The sequence below is a fragment of the Bidens hawaiensis genome, unplaced genomic scaffold (genome assembly GCF_021521415.1).
Source record: "Bidens hawaiensis isolate Kalapana, Puna unplaced genomic scaffold, B.hawaiensis_p1.1 tig00008029_1, whole genome shotgun sequence".
Taxonomy (NCBI): Eukaryota; Viridiplantae; Streptophyta; class Magnoliopsida; order Asterales; family Asteraceae; genus Bidens; species Bidens hawaiensis.
Window position 1 is genome coordinate 856,896 of NW_027491562.1, and position 16,631 is coordinate 873,526.

The following is a 16,631-nucleotide window of genomic DNA, read 5'->3' on the forward strand; positions in this document are numbered from 1 at the left end:
TCCTACAAATTCAAACTATTGCCTGATTGTTGAACATGCACCTGTTGAATCGAAAATAATTACCTCAACTTAAGCTGTCAAGTAAATGGAAATTTCACTCTTTTAATTGAGCAACGAAGTAGCGATCCCACATAAATTGTTAGATGACTCGAATATCCGCTGGCAAGCCGCCGCCATAGACGACTGGAAATGGCTTGTATTCGGTAAAATCCGTTAAAACCACTGCCGAAAATTTATCGAAAACGACATGCGAACACCCCTTCTCTCTGTTTCTCTACTGTTTAAGTCATCGACATGCCCAATCAGACCAAATACGAGCGGCGATGGTCCATGCCCCCACCAGATCACCGCAGCACCAAACCACCACCACCTAGGGTTTTGAAATCGAACCCGACACAGTAGGTAATGACCAAGGATCGGCAATGGTCCAACCGATTGCTGCAGGCTCCGATGCATCTGGATGTAAGCGATGCTGATAACTTGAGAGAAGATGAAGTTGTGGCGGTGGTAGCAGACCCATGTCAACTTTAAATGTGGTGGTAGGAAAGAGTGGTAACTTGAGATAGATGAATGACACGTCCATCTTCTTCTCTCTGATGTGTAGCTTTTCAAGGATAACGTGGCTTAAAAGTGAAATGCTTGATAGCCTGTTTAATAGTCTTGTACCTATTGAATGGAGAGTGGTACATTTGAACTGCAAGATACAACATATGGTGCATGATGTATAACACATGATACCTAAAGTCTCTCATAACTGTAGCATTATAAATTACAACATTTGTAAAACAAAAAAAATAATACATGTTGTCACATTTATATCAGAACCACTAAGACCACCCGCTATGGGGCGCGGTGGTGGTTGATGGCGGGCGCCCTTGGACGCTGAACACCACCAAAGGGCGCCCTTGGTGGTAGGGCGCCGTTGCTGCCGATCCTTGGAATGCCGAGCGCGGAAGAGAGGAAAAGGTGGGGTATTTTGGTGGGCCCTCTCTCTCTCTCTCTATCTCTCACACACACATACATACATATGCATATATATATACATATGCACATATATATAGAAAAGGGTTCAAATAAAAATAAGAAGTTTCCTAGGAATGGTAAGAACCAATAGATTTTTGACATTTGGCATAACAAATGATGGTGAAAGAACAATTCTAGAAAACTATGTCGGTTATAATGATTAAAGAGTAATTCTAGGAAACTTTGTCGGTTATTGGTGATTTTAAATCTCAACCATTGATTAACATGATCCAATGGCTATGATTATTCTTAGTCTTCCTAGGAAACTACTTATTTTTAGGATAACTCTCCCCCATATATATATATATATATATATATATATATATATATATATATATATATATATATATATATATATATATACACACGTATAATGGGCGTCATTGGGGCATTAAATCATAACGGGATATTATTAGTTGGGGCTTCAATGCCCCCCACCATAAAGGATGGTCTAATATGTTGGTATCTATAAAGCATGATTTTATTATGTACGGTACATATATAAAACATTATTTATATATGCAGTGTACATTGAAGAAAATTAAAATAATAAAAGAAAGAAAGCATGATGGTTATGTAATCATCTTACGTATCTCATTTCAAACACTATATATAAGTGTATTATATGATTATCACAGGTTTTGAAATCCACGCTCACACCTGAGAATTTCATATATAATCACGATTGTCAGAGCAACGAGGAAAAGAACATCGTTGTCGTTGTGTGTTTTTATTTTAAACCCAGTAATTACACCCATATAAATTTTATATACTACAGTTTTTTAAAATAAACTATAAAGTCACGAGTTGTATATCTTCAATTTTAGTTAGTATTGTTGTATTAAATGTTGATGTACCTTTGAGATAACAATGGCTTTAAATTAGTTTCAATGGCGACCGTAAGCTGTTCAATTACAAATGATGTCTAAACTAGTGAAATTGTGTGTTTAAACTAATTGTTTGTCAAACATACAACTTTGCACCAAAATTATTCGTGGATGAAGAATAAACGGATTGTGGCCAATGTGGGGGTAGCTCACTTGGTAATGATATTTGCTTATTAGATAGGAGGTCTGATTTAAACCTCGGCAAAGAAAGCAATATATTATTTGGATAAAATAGTTATAAAAATATTAACGTTAAAAATAAAAAAAAATGGATTATGCGGCTACAATGGTGTATTTAACACTATCAATGTTGTAACGGAAACATCTAATTACACCCAATGTGTTTCCGAGTTTCATTTAAGGAGAGAAAAGAAAGTGGGGAGAATTGAAAGAGAAAAGAAAGAGATGGGGAGGAAAATGTGTCACTTCATTTCCACTATGTTCCCGAGTCCATTTTAGTGAAAAAAAGGAAAAGAAAGTGAGAAGAATTAGAAAAAATGGTGTTCCTGAGTTTTTTTAGGGAAGAAAACAAAAAGAAAGGAATTAATTTGGAAGGAAAATTAACCCTTATCTAATTTTTTTCAAATTGGAAAGAATTGGAGAGAAAGAAAAGTGGAGCAACTTTAATAAAATTCAAATTACAAAGTTACCCTCATCCTATTTATTTTAGGTTTCTTTATTTTTTCAACCATAACTAAATTGAAGCCTCCTCAAGCACATCGACACTTGCAAATCCTCTCTTGTGAACAATCAGGTATTATTAATAGCTTCTCCCTTTTATATTGATATTGCAAGATTCACGTAGATGTATTCCGTCTAGACCAGTGGTCGTGCATATCATGTGTCTAAAACACCAAGGCTACTTAGAAATAAAAGTCGATACCCTACAACTACTGATAGGCCATATTATGGTCATCACAAACTCTCTTCTTTGCTTTCTAGTATCAGGTCAATACAATAATTGCAAGGTACTCTATTATTATAATACTAATAGTATAATTGTTCAATACTATAATTTTTGAAACTGTGATTGATATTGAATTAGTTAAATATGCATATTCAATACTATATTTGTTCTGTTCTTTAATGCTTGTTACATATTTATTATGGAAGAATAATTAATACTAAAGCTATCCAAAGAGCCATATGAAACTTTCACAAGTCACAACTGAAGTTTGAACTAATCACTTTATAAACTGATCACTTTAATAAAATTGTAATATATTTCTAGAAAGCTTTTTAGAGTTTTGCAAGTTGTATTTTATTAAGTAGTCTTTATTATTTTACTAGACTTGTACATCCAACTGATAGCAACTCTTTCGTTTAGAATCATAAATCACTCGTTTGTCTTTATAGAATGTTAAATCACTCGTTTTTTTTCAGGCCTACATAAAGTCCATAAACATTCTTATATGTCCTTTATTCTAACAAATAACACTTTTCAACAGTTATTAAAGTTGTAATGGATAATCAAATACCGAACATAGCTCATTATGAGCGAGCCAGACAATTGCAAATAATTTACATAATTTGTTTACTGGTGGTTTTCATTACACGACGTAGAACTTCTATGAGAAGTTATGCTAATTTACCGACTAGGGATGACATTTTACAAAGAAGATATGTACGAGAAGAGATGTTACACGACCTTTTAAATGGCGGTAAATGTGGTGAACTTATTCGTATGAGTGAGAAACCTTTTATGACACTTTGCAATATCTTAAAGCATGACGGCGGTCTTAGAGCAACTCAGTGCATGTCTGTTGAAGAGCATGTTGCAAGATTTTTACATGTTGTAGGTAATGAATTGAGAAATCGATTTGCCTCTTGGATATACCGCCGATCTGGATCCACAACCAGTCGTTGCTTCCATAGAGTTCTGCAAGCGATTTTATCGTTAGAAAGTCTTTATCTTCAACAACCTAAAGGTGACAATGTGCCGAAAGAAATTCAAGAAAAGACGAGATTTTTTCCTTTTTTCAAGGATTGTATAGGGGCAATTGATGGAACACATGTTCGTGTCAGAGTACCTAATAAAGATGCCCCCAGATATCGTGGTCGTAATGGATATCCAACAATAAATGTACTCGCTGCTTGTACATTTGATCTAAAGTTTACGTATGTTTTAACTGGTTGGGAGGGCACCGCATCGGACTCAAGAATAATAAAGAATGCACTTACTAGAGAAGATAAACTAGTAATCCCAACATGTAAACCGAATTTACTTAATTATGTAGTATTATATAATAATAATAGTAATAATAATAATAATAATTACAATTTATTTATAGGTAAATATTGTTTAGTGGATGCGGGGTTGCCTCATACAAGTACCCTGATGACACCGTATAGAGGTGTTAGGTATCATTTGAAAGAGTATTCAACTCGTGCCCTTGAAAATTTAAAGGAGTTGTTTAACCTTCGTCATGCATCATTACGTAACGCAATTGAGCGAGCATTTGGTGTCCTAAAAAGAGGTTTCCTATTATTAGAAGCACAACAGAACCATTTTACTCTTGTGAAACACAATCTGCCATCTTCTTGGCATGTTGTATATTACACAACTTTTTACTAGACGAAGATCGTGACAAAGATCTTGAAGATGAGGTCATGCATGAGGTGTTAGATGGACCAGAAGAGGAAGAGCATCATAATACAATATACTCGTGTGAGGGTAGCACCGGAGTAGACCAACTAAGGAACGCCATTGCAAATGAAATGTGGACCAACTATTTGATGCATCCAAACAACGAAATAGATATGTCAATATAGTTACATCATAGTACATTATAGTATATTCAGTTTGACATTGTATTAATGATTGGCGTTTGAAATTTTTCATGTTAATTACTATTTTTATTTATCATAATTATTACATTTTCCATTTGTAATTATTTTAATTATTATTACAATGTATCATTCTTTTATTTATGTTATCATGTAGAAAGTTATCATGAGCAAACAGGAAGCTACTGGAAATACTGGTAAGAAGGAACATTTTAAGTGGACAGAAATGATGGATAATGCATTCATACAAGCGATGATAACACAACAAGATAAGGGCAATAGGATTAATGGGAACTTTACTACAGCCGCATACACTAATATGGTCGAGGAGCTTACTACAAAGCTTCAAATGGGAACTTTACTACAGCCGCATACACTAATATGGTCGAGGAGCTTACTACAAAGCTTCAAATGAATTTTACGAAAAATCATTTGAAGCATCGTTTAAAAACATTGAAGGAGAGGTTTTCTCAATGGCATGATATGTTTCAAGGAACTTCATTAAGTGGTTTCTCATGGAATTCAGAGACTCTACTAATTGAAGCAGAGGATGAAGTATGGGAAAAGTTAATAACTGTAAGTTCTTTAGTTATTTCCTTAAATTGTTATGTAATCATTTATAATATTATATATCTTTATTTTGTTAACAGTCAAAGCCTAATGCTAAATTACTGAAGACGAAAAAAGTCTCAAACTACAATGAAATGCTGGAACTGTTTGCAAAGGTATTCAACTCGTGCCCTTGAAAATTTAAAGGAGTTGTTTAACCTTCGTCATGCATCATTACGTAACGCAATTGAGCGAGCATTTGGTGTCCTAAAAAGAGGTTTCCTATTATTAGAAGCACAACAGAACCATTTTACTTTTGTGAAACACAATCTGCCATCTTCTTGGCATGTTGTATATTACACAACTTTTTACTAGACGAAGATCGTGACAAAGATCTTGAAGATGAGGTCATGCATGAGGTGTTAGATGGACCAGAAGAGGAAGAGCATCATAATACAATATACTCGTGTGAGGGTAGCACCGGAGTAGACCAACTAAGGAACGCCATTGCAAATGAAATGTGGACCAACTATTTGATGCATCCAAACAACGAAATGGATATGTCAATATAGTTACATCATAGTACATTATAGTATATTCAGTTTGACATTGTATTGATGATTGGCGTTTGAAATTTTTCATGTTAATTACTATTTTTATTTATCATAATTATTACATTTTCCATTTGTAATTATTTTAATTATTATTACAATGTATCATTCTTTTATTTATGTTATCATGTAGAAAGTTATCATGAGCAAACAGGAAGCTACTGGAAATACTGGTAAGAAGGAACATTTTAAGTGGACAGAAATGATGGATAATGCATTCATACAAGCGATGATAACACAACAAGATAAGGGCAATAGGATTAATGGGAACTTTACTACAGCCGCATACACTAATATGGTCGAGGAGCTTACTACAAAGCTTCAAATGGGAACTTTACTACAGCCGCATACACTAATATGGTCGAGGAGCTTACTATAAAGCTTCAAATGAATTTTACGAAAAATCATTTGAAGCATCGTTTAAAAACATTGAAGGAGCGGTTTTCTCAATGGCATGATATGTTTCAAGGAACTTCATTAAGTGGTTTCTCATGGAATTCAAAGACTCTACTAATTGAAGCAGAGGATGAAGTATGGGAAAAGTTAATAACTGTAAGTTCTTTAGTTATTTCCTTAAATTGTTATGTAATCATTTATAATATTATATATCTTTATTTTGTTAACAGTCAAAGCCTAATGCTAAATTACTGAAGACGAAAAAAGTCTCAAACTACAATGAAATGCTGGAACTGTTTGCAAAGGATAGGGCATCTGGCACACATGCTGAAACTGCTAAAGAAAGAAATGCTCGATTGAGGAATAATGGTGGCATTAAAGAAGAAACAATTACAGAATTAGATGACTTATTAGCTGCTGAAAAAAGTAACTATGGAGAACCAACACGATGATGATGATGATGATGATATTCAAGTGGTAGATTCTATGCCTTTTCAAGCCGAGCCGTCTTCAAATGCAAATAAATGTAAAAGTAAAAAAAGAAAAGTTGAACAAGAAGATGAAGCGTTTAGCTCAAAGCTTGTGAATTGCCTTGACAATGTGGCTAAAATATTTGATAGAGCTTATCCGCGTGAGTATACAGGTGAGGAAATTTGTAAAGAATTAGAGCTAATGGGTTTGGAACCCCATGAAATACCGAACGCTTTAATTTATCTGGCAACCAATCAAGCAAAAGCTAGGGCATTATTTAGTTGTTCTCTTCCCATGCGAATGGGTATACTGAAAGCTATGACGAGGGATGGTATTTAGACGAGTTCAAAAGATGGTGAAAGAATTACTCTTATGCATTTATTTAGTTGCGGAATTTTTTTTGGTAATTTTGGACAAATATAACATTGTCATTTATTTTCAATATTACTTTTTAATTATGGATGTCGAGAACAATGGCATATTTTTTTGCTTTTGAAATATGTGTTGGTGTTTAAGAATACTTGACTTACTACACTTTTTGTACTATGCTCTAAGCATGTGCAAATGTAATCAGGTTAGTGTTTTCTTTAATTGTTGGTTGTATGTTCATTTACTTGACGTCACTCATTGACTATTAGTTCGATGAAATTGTGATTACCGATCGAAGCATATATTTATTTTATGTTTTGTTTCTGGACACTAAGTTGAGACGTTCGAATGATTTGCATCGGTGATTTACATAGATATATGTTGTTTTCGATTCAACTCATATTATTATATCATAATTAATATTATTGTTAGGTGATAACTATTAGCATAAGTAGGATATGCTTTATTTAGATTATGATTTGATTTCTTGTACCATTTTTGGCTCATCAGTAATATAATATTGGATCATTTCGTAATTTTCATTATTTTTAATCACTTGATATTTATGTAATTAGCAAGTAGGTTGTATATTTTCACTTAAAAGATTGAAAAACACAGAAGAGGTAATAATTAAGAAATAAGGGTATAGTTGTAAAATTGTAAGTTTCCATTCTTTTCCTTTTAACTCAGAAATACATGAATCTTTAATTTCTTTTCATTTCCTTCAAAGTCGGGAACACCATAATAACTTCAATGTTTTCCTTTCCATCTCTTTCTTTTCTCTTGTTAATTCTCTTTCCTTTCTTTTCTTTTATCTATTAAACTCGGGAACAGAGTGTTCATGTTCCCGAGTTTAATGAAAAATGGAAGAAAAGGAAAGAAAATGTAGGAGTTAATAGGTAGTTAATGTTATACACACACATTTTTTCTCCTAATCTCTCCAATTTGGAAGGATGGTTATGAATTTAAGTTTTCTAGCATTTTCTCTCCCCTCCCCTCCTCTTGTTAAAAAATCTCTGGAACATGATTCCTTCACATTTTCTTCTCATTTCCCTCCCCTCCCCTCTTCACAATACTATGTATCCCGAATACTTTGCAAGTAAAAGACTCTATTAATGTAAAACCATATTTTTACAAAAGATCTCTCTCTCTCTCTCTCTCTCTCTCTCTCCCTCACACAATTATATGTATTTTATCATCAGGGGCGGCCCGGAGGGTGTGCGAGCCGCACCCTCGGCCGGGGAACGTAATTTACGGGGTCTAAAACTTTTATATATGTATATATCTTTTTCAGTAAAGGATCCCGAGTTAATTGACATCGTCTACTGGTCGATTCAGTCTTTAGTTTTGATGTTTAAAACTCGCCGGAAAACTTTTTCCGGAAATCAACTGTAAACTTACGTAAGTAATTTGAAGGTGATGACTAAGTTTGACGAAATGACAGAATTGACCCTTCATCTATATTTCCTAATTAAATCTATTATTTAAACATTAAGTCTTTTTAGTTTTGCTTTAGTTATTTCATTCTTAACTTAATAACTTTATTTCATCAACATTCTAAATTCTTTAAACAAGTTAAAAAATTAAGTTTATATTACATTAACTATATTAATTCTCATAAATTTTGTATTAATAAATCATATAGGCCTTCAGTTTTAGGGTTTTGAAAATTGGGGTGTTATATTTATACTATATATATTTTTATGTTTATTATTATAACATTACGTTTATAAAAATTAGTTTGTATATTTCGTTATTTGTTAAGGCTTACGGGCCTTTTTATTTTAACTCGGCTGAGGTATTAAAAATCTCAAAGACGCCCCTGTTTATCATATAATACTTTTATTTTTTTTCTTTTCTTCCTTCCTGTAACATATGTCTAATCAATAATTACATAGCCACAATTGATTTTAATATATGTTTTGTAATATATTTTGACTATTTATTGAACGCGTTTTTACTTAGTAAAGCGTACATAAAATAGCAATTTCATAACTAATCATTAATCCCTTTGTTATAATGGTCACAGTGGAAGTAGGTGAGCATAACTAAGTAAAAGAAAAACCTTGTTATAATCATATTGCAAATTAAGTCATATATTATTATAATTTATAAAATGGATGCATTATATATTTATTTTTAAAGATGTAGGTGATTTAAAGTGTGTGGTGATCTCGCTATTAACCGGTTATGAGTTTTAAAATACTTAAACTTGTCTCAAATCCGACTCATTATTATCCTTAATCTAAACTCATAAGAAAGATCGAACACTAGGCTTCCAAATGCCCAAATTTATTTTTACTTATATTTTTGTTTGATACTTAATAATTGATGCAGCGGTAAAACGATAACGAATATCAAATCACGTTGATTCTGTGAATACCCATGATGAACTTCTCAAAACTCCTAAATCTCACCCAAAGGTCAAAGAAAATGAAGAGAAAATTCTTTATTGATAAAATTCATATCTGACTTCTCACATTACAATAGCATCATATAAATAGACTTTCAAATTCAAATTGGGTCCAAAAAAGGCCATGGGTCAAACACAAACTCGAAAATAAAAATGTAAAAACTAATTAAAAAACATAAAAAATGTCCATAACTTTATTTAGGAGACGATTTTGGTCTTTGGAAAGGGAAAACCGCCGTAGAGAGTTTGTCACAACGTGCTCCTATTCTCAAGCTTCGATTTGACTGGTCGTGGGCTTGAAACGGAGTTTCGTAGGCCAAGTTATGCCCGTTTTATGGGCCATATTTAGAAACACTATCATATGTCTCATAATATAACATGGCACACTTTTCAATACTTAGGTATCCATCAATAATGCTTTTATGTTTATAGTTAGACACCAACTTATTCAAATAAAAAAAAAGGAAAAAAAAAAACGATATAAATAGAGAAGTTTTCATTCAAAAAGTGAACAACCTGATTGTGGGCTTTATGTTCATCTTGAGACATATAACGCGGCTTCATACGAAAAAAGAGTTGATTTATATGCTCTGATGCTCATATGAAGCATATTAATAATTTGACTATATTTATGAAATACTAGTTAAAAAGCAAAGAAAATATTTTTTAATACGAATTGATTTATTAAGGCTATTGTGTTACCACGGAGGTGGAAAACCGTTAAAAAACACTTTTTAACCATATAGGCAATTATGATCTTTTAACTCACTCAAGCAATTAAAATAGAAACCGAATATGCTCGAAAAAAAAAATAGACATAAAAAGTCAAAGCACGCACACTAATTTCTAAATAATAAAATAAAGTGTACGGAAAAAACTAGAGTTGAGAATCGAAATATTAATTATAACAAAGTATAAGAGTGACTAATGAAACTTCAAAAAATGCTGAAAAAATAAATAATAAAGTTAAGAGGCTAAGCACGCCACTATCAAATAAGAAGAGGCAGAGTAATTATAATAATTATAAGATAAATTACGTAAATAAAAATATGGTACAAATTTACTTTCACAAATCATCATTATCATCGTACTCAGTATATCCCATCAATAGCAAAGCAATAATATGATTTGAGGAGGGTAAAATGTAGATAGTCTTACTTCTATCTCATAGGGATAGAGAGACTGCTTCCGGTGAAGCTCGATAATAGCTTTCCATCAAGCCTTGGATATAAGACACATAACATCAACCATCGGGACACCGGCCGATTAATGCATGTACCCACCACCACATGATTCCTGATTAACCTTCTGTCACTTTTAACGTTATTTCACAAGATTAGTAAAATAACATCAAAATTAGTGTAACTTCACTTTTGCCCACCCGAAGGTTCATACATATATACATTATATGCGCAAACCGCAAGCAGAACATATTTACTTTCACAAAGCACAAAGTAATATACACAAACAAATTTGGAAAGCATAATGTACTACTAGCAATGTAAAAAAATCAAAGCTAATGTATATCTAAGGTAAATAATGAAAATTAAAAAGTTGGTACATGAATGCCTTTTTTTTATTTGACTTTAGTAGTAGAGAGCAATGAATGTTTTTAACGATTAAATCTATTATTCTGAAACTTTTTCATAAAACACTTGGATCATCATAATTAAATTACTCCGACTGAAGCATTTCATCGACGTGTTTATGGATTAAGACATCAGCTTTCGGTTTGTCATGATCCTTACGTTTATTGTTTTTTTTAATTGTTTATTGTTTTTTTTAATTGTTTCTAACACACCTATTGAAAAGGATATGGCAGCTAGCTTGAATGAAGATGCATGGCATTGGACTAAAGATCCTGGCATTTTGAGAAGAATGTTATGATGTTATATTTGATTGTGTTTTATTTTGAAACATAATTTGAATGATGTTAAGATAAAATTTAGAATGTTATGTAATATATGGTTGACTTATTAGATTCCGCGAAAAGTTTTAATTAACTCTGTATTTAAAACTATGTTTATGAGTAAATCCAACGCAAATGTAGGTCACCGGGACCGGGGCCTTACAATAATGGACCCTCAATCAATAGTAACATCTTAATCCTTGTTGTCCGTAGTTTCCGGAGCCACTCAACCACGTCCTCCTCCACCTGTTGTCCAAAGGATGATGACTAGCATCGGCGTTAGCATCCCAGGAGCCAGAGGATCAAGCAGCATGCTTCCTCCCACAACAAGGCCATCTGCCAGGGTGCCAGTCCAAAGATATGGGTCTCCCAACAAGAGACCTGTCTTTATGTCTAATGGCGATATTTTTAATGTTTTAATGCAGGTGAAGGAGCATATGGAAACACAGAAGCAAACCAATAACTCTGTCTTGATGGAGCTCCGAGACATCCGGGCACAGGGAAGAAGCCAGTGGAGGAATCCTTCACTCCATTGCTACCTAGGAACATGAACTTTGATGCATAAAGATCCCAAGGGAATCACTACGATTTCCTACCCATGCAATCAGTAACCAGAACTAATGATCTCGTTCGGGCCACCAAGATCACATCTACTTGAGAATTTGGTGTTATTCTGGGATCCCCAACTAGGATTCCCGTTATTGGTAATATTAATAATATTATACATCTAACTAACCATGATGTTGCGCAGGATTCCAGTATTAGTCCAATGGTTCATAAGGAATTTCAAAAACATAAGAAATTAATCTCCAGCATACCTGGGATAGTCCAACCGATTCCGGAAGTGGATCCAAGTAGCACATGATCTCAAGATTCGCACCCGCCATATGTGACGCTGAGATCCCGAAGCGATTCCAGAATCCAAGCATGAAGCTGTACGATGGAACCACGGATCCCAAAGAGCATGTCGCCCAGTATAGATAGAGAATGTAGATTAACCCCATAGCTCAGAATCTCAATGAATCCTGCTTATGCAAAGGTTTTAGCCCAACCCTTACCGGGGCTGCATTGAAATGGCTCCTAAGTGTCCCTCATTACTCTATTAAATCGATTGCTCATTTAGTTAATTTGTTCAATAACCAATTTTCTTGTAGTAGAAGCTTTAAAAGGTTAACTAGTGACTTGTATAGAGTAACATAAGGAAATGATGAAACCCTTAAGGATTTCATTAGTAAATTCAGCAAGGAAGCTATAGAGATACCCAACCTGGACGTTGCAACGGCTGTGCAAGCTTTCAAGATGGGTCTTAAGAAATATACCCATTCTACGAGGATCTCGTCATGAATCCTTGCAGGAATTAGGACGAAGCAAGAAACATGGCTCTCAGGTTTATCAGGCTGGAAGAAGACAGGATGATTCAGCAGAGGCTAGATGGTCCTAACAGATACAACCACCCTAAAAGGAAGTCAGATTCCCCATCAAATAAATCATATCGATCCAAAACGTACTCCATAAAAGTCAGGGTCAATGTGGTGGATGATGATGAGGATCATGATTCTTATCCCAACTTAAGTGATTGTTGTTTTTCAGTTTATAGTTCCGGATTAATGTGTGTTATGCAGGATTTAGTTGATAAGGCAAGATGGCAAAAAAAGAATGAGAAAAACAGTGCCTGGAAGGACAAATCCAAATGATGCGCTTTTCATAAAGATTTCGATCACATGACGGAAGACTACATTGCTCTAAGGAGGGAGATCAGCTACTTACTCAGCAGAGGTCACTTAAAAGAGTTTCTTGGAAAGAAGAATCAAAGTCGAGATCCCGAGCAGGATCCCAAAAGGGTAGAATCTCCGCCATTGGGCGCTCTGATTGTAAACATTATCTCTGTATGATCAAATATATACAGCACGTCCTACTCAGCGGCTAGAAGGAATGCTAAAGTAGCCAAGGCAGAAAAGTCCGAAGGACCAACTAAGACGATGATCCTGCCCAAGAACATTGTCACACCCCAATTTAGGGGCTAGGTGTGTGACCAATAGTTGGTACTTATTTTGTAAATATATCAGAGTTTAAGGTTGTAAAGCCGAAGTTTTAATTAAAATATTAATATATTTCAAAATTCGGGAATTAAACACCCGACGGTTGGTACAAAAGTGTATGAAACATAAAAACCATAATTTACATTATTTTAATAATAAAACTCCATCTAAGCCATCAAATCGTTTAATGGCTATTCTTCATCTCCAAACACCTAATCTCGATTACCTGAAAAACAATTATAAATTACGTCAGCAACGCATGCTAGTGAATATGTTGACACAACATAACTTGATTAGTAATTATCCCCTCAAGACAGCTTAGGCCTCGGCCCAACGTGGCTCATGAAACAATCGAGTTCTAAAAGTCTGAATAACTATTACAAATCCCAGCTCAACTCGAAACCGCTCAGTGAACACCGTAGCGTTCGAGATCGTCATGGTTACAATATTCTATCTATCGCATATAGACTTTATGGGCATCGTTGCCTTACCTTCGAGGTGAAGTCGGGAACTAAAAGATCGAATGAAACAGTACATGGACAAGTAAATTCCTTATGAATTTCAAGGTAGTCTCTTTAAATAAGAGTTACGGGATTCATCATTCGAGAGGAAGTAGACTACTCAATAATTTCACATTTCATTTATGTCATAATTGAATAAACAATTCATAAAAGCTAAATGAAAAGAATAAGGAAGACAGAAACAATAAAGTTTTGCTTGATCTTCACTGGAAACTTGAGTAAGGAGTAGATCTTTTAGGAGTTTTCTAGAATCTAAAAGCGAGAACTCCTTTCTTTTAGCTACTACCTATATACACAATATTATCCTCACTCGAACATCGTAGGTCCGGCCCAACGTGGCGGAGGCATAATCAAACGTGGTGCGGTGTGCCCACCGTCTAACCACATATAAAAGGATCCAGACAAACGTATACGATAGCCTGAGGGCCAGGGATTACCTTTGTTTATAACGTTTTAGGGATACACAACCCCATGTGATCATTTTAATGACTCATTTTAATAAGTTGTAAAGAGTTGGACATATTCACCTTTGTTAGGATCAGTGCAGCACACTGATATATTCTTCTTATTACCTGGGACCTATAGTACAAGAATAAGCTTTTATAAATACTAGATCAACGATCTAGGTTTAGACTTTTAGTATATTTGCATAATCATTACCTTGACAATAATTTCTTTTTTATAAAATATTTGGATCTTTAGTCCAATAGTTTCGTTATTTAAACACTACGTTTCTTCTTCATGAAGAAACGTACATATCAGGTTTCTTATTACTTAAGAAACATTATAAAATATTTATAATCATAAAGAAATAATATATTATCTATAACCACGTCTTATGAAAACTATATTTCACTTATTATATAATCAAGTTATAGACTATACCCTCGACTAGGGTCTAAACTATATATAATAAAATAATCGAGCAACCCCTACCTTGTACGGGTTTGTATTTCTAGAAATGCCTAACCTTGACACGGGCAGCACTCCTACTTTTCATCGATATCGAGGGAATGATCTAACAAAACTTCTATGCCTTGCATGTATTTCGAGAACGAATCGTCGGGACGGCGGGATCGAAGAACGTATTTCGATATAACGATTTGAGATGTGAGATTTGGGATGCATAAAGCAGAGCCTGACACCCAATATGTATAGGGCTGAGATTGTGACCCATCGCGATACGCTATGGGTTAAAAAGGATCCATCACGTATCGCGATGGAGCGCTTAACCGCCACTGAATATAATATTCCATCGCGTATCGCGATGGAACTTTAGTTTGGCCATAGCGTATCGTGTCGCCGCCCACTAGGTTTGATTGGTCACCTAGTAGACCTACCACGTGTTGCCACGTGGCACCACGTGTCACGATTACTTAGCCTGGTTATCGCGTATCGCGATTACCCAAAATGTTTGGCAACCGCGTATTGCGACACCGCCCATCGCGATGGTTCTTGAAATCAAGAATTTTCACTTTAGTTCTTGAAGTTTTATATCTTGTCATTTCTTGGTCTAGCTTCCACTTTCCGAAAACAATAAGGCGGCTCTCATGCGGTTCGCGGCGATGCGAGCGTGCGAAGTGGAAAGTGCGTCATCAAAGCGACACATTGCGCCCAACGCCCTTCGTCGTCGTTATCGCCATCGTCCTCGTCCGAGCCCAAGCCCGTAGGGGTGCGCTTCGGGTGCTTCGCACCCTCCTCTAGGACCACTTGGTGCATGCAAAGCATTAAAGAATATTACTAAGAAAACTCCATCTCTTATAAAGAGTTTCCAAATTTCTCGTATTTTTCATGTGAGATGGAATTTATCTTCCTTATTAATACCCATTGAAAGGAATTCCATTTTCTTCCTCCTTTCCATATGGGATGAAATCCTTTCCTCCATTACCTTAATATGAATTCTTATAACTTAAATAATTCACATATATTATTTCCTTACCATATTTATTATTATATTAGTTTTGAGTTCTTCTATTTTCAAAGTTTACATTTTTAACCGAAAAATATATATGGTATTTTTTAGATGTTACATCTTCCCCACCTTAGAATGAATCTCGTCCTTGAGATTCGTCAAAATAGGTGTGGGTATTTCTTTCTCATCTCAGATTCCAATTTCCAAGTAAATTCTGGTCCTCTTCGAGAATTCCATCTTATTTTGACTAACTTCAGTTTTCTCTTTTTAAGATTCTTAACTTTAAAATCTTCAACTTGTATAGGTTGTTCTACAAATTTCATATTCTCGTTGATTTCAACATCTTTTAAAGGCATAGCTAAAGTTTCGTCATCCATACACTTACTTAGGTTGGAAACATGGAACACATTGTGTATTCCTTTCATTTCTTCGGGCAAACGTAAGCTGAAAAGCTACAGTGCCGATTCGCACAAGCACTTCGAAGGGTCCAACAAAACATGGACTTAGTTTTCCTTGCTTTCTAAATCAGACACCACCTTTCCAAGGTGATACTTTCAATAATACTTTATCGCCTACTTGAGATTCCAATGGTTTACGACGAACATCAGCATAATTCTGTTGTCGATCTCTCGCCGTCTTAAGTCGTTCACGGATTTGTAATACTTTATCTGTGGTTTCTTGGACTATTTCGGGTCCTGACATTTGGTTATTTCCAATCTCAGACCAACATACCGGTGTTTTACA

The 16,631-nt window shown here is 34.6% G+C and overlaps 1 pseudogene; it reads left to right on the forward strand.

Moving 5' to 3' along the window:
- The first annotated feature begins 4,863 nt into the window (after positions 1-4,863).
- On the forward strand, positions 4,864-11,966 carry LOC143636602 (uncharacterized; annotated as a pseudogene).
- The last annotated feature ends 4,665 nt before the right edge of the window (positions 11,967-16,631 follow it).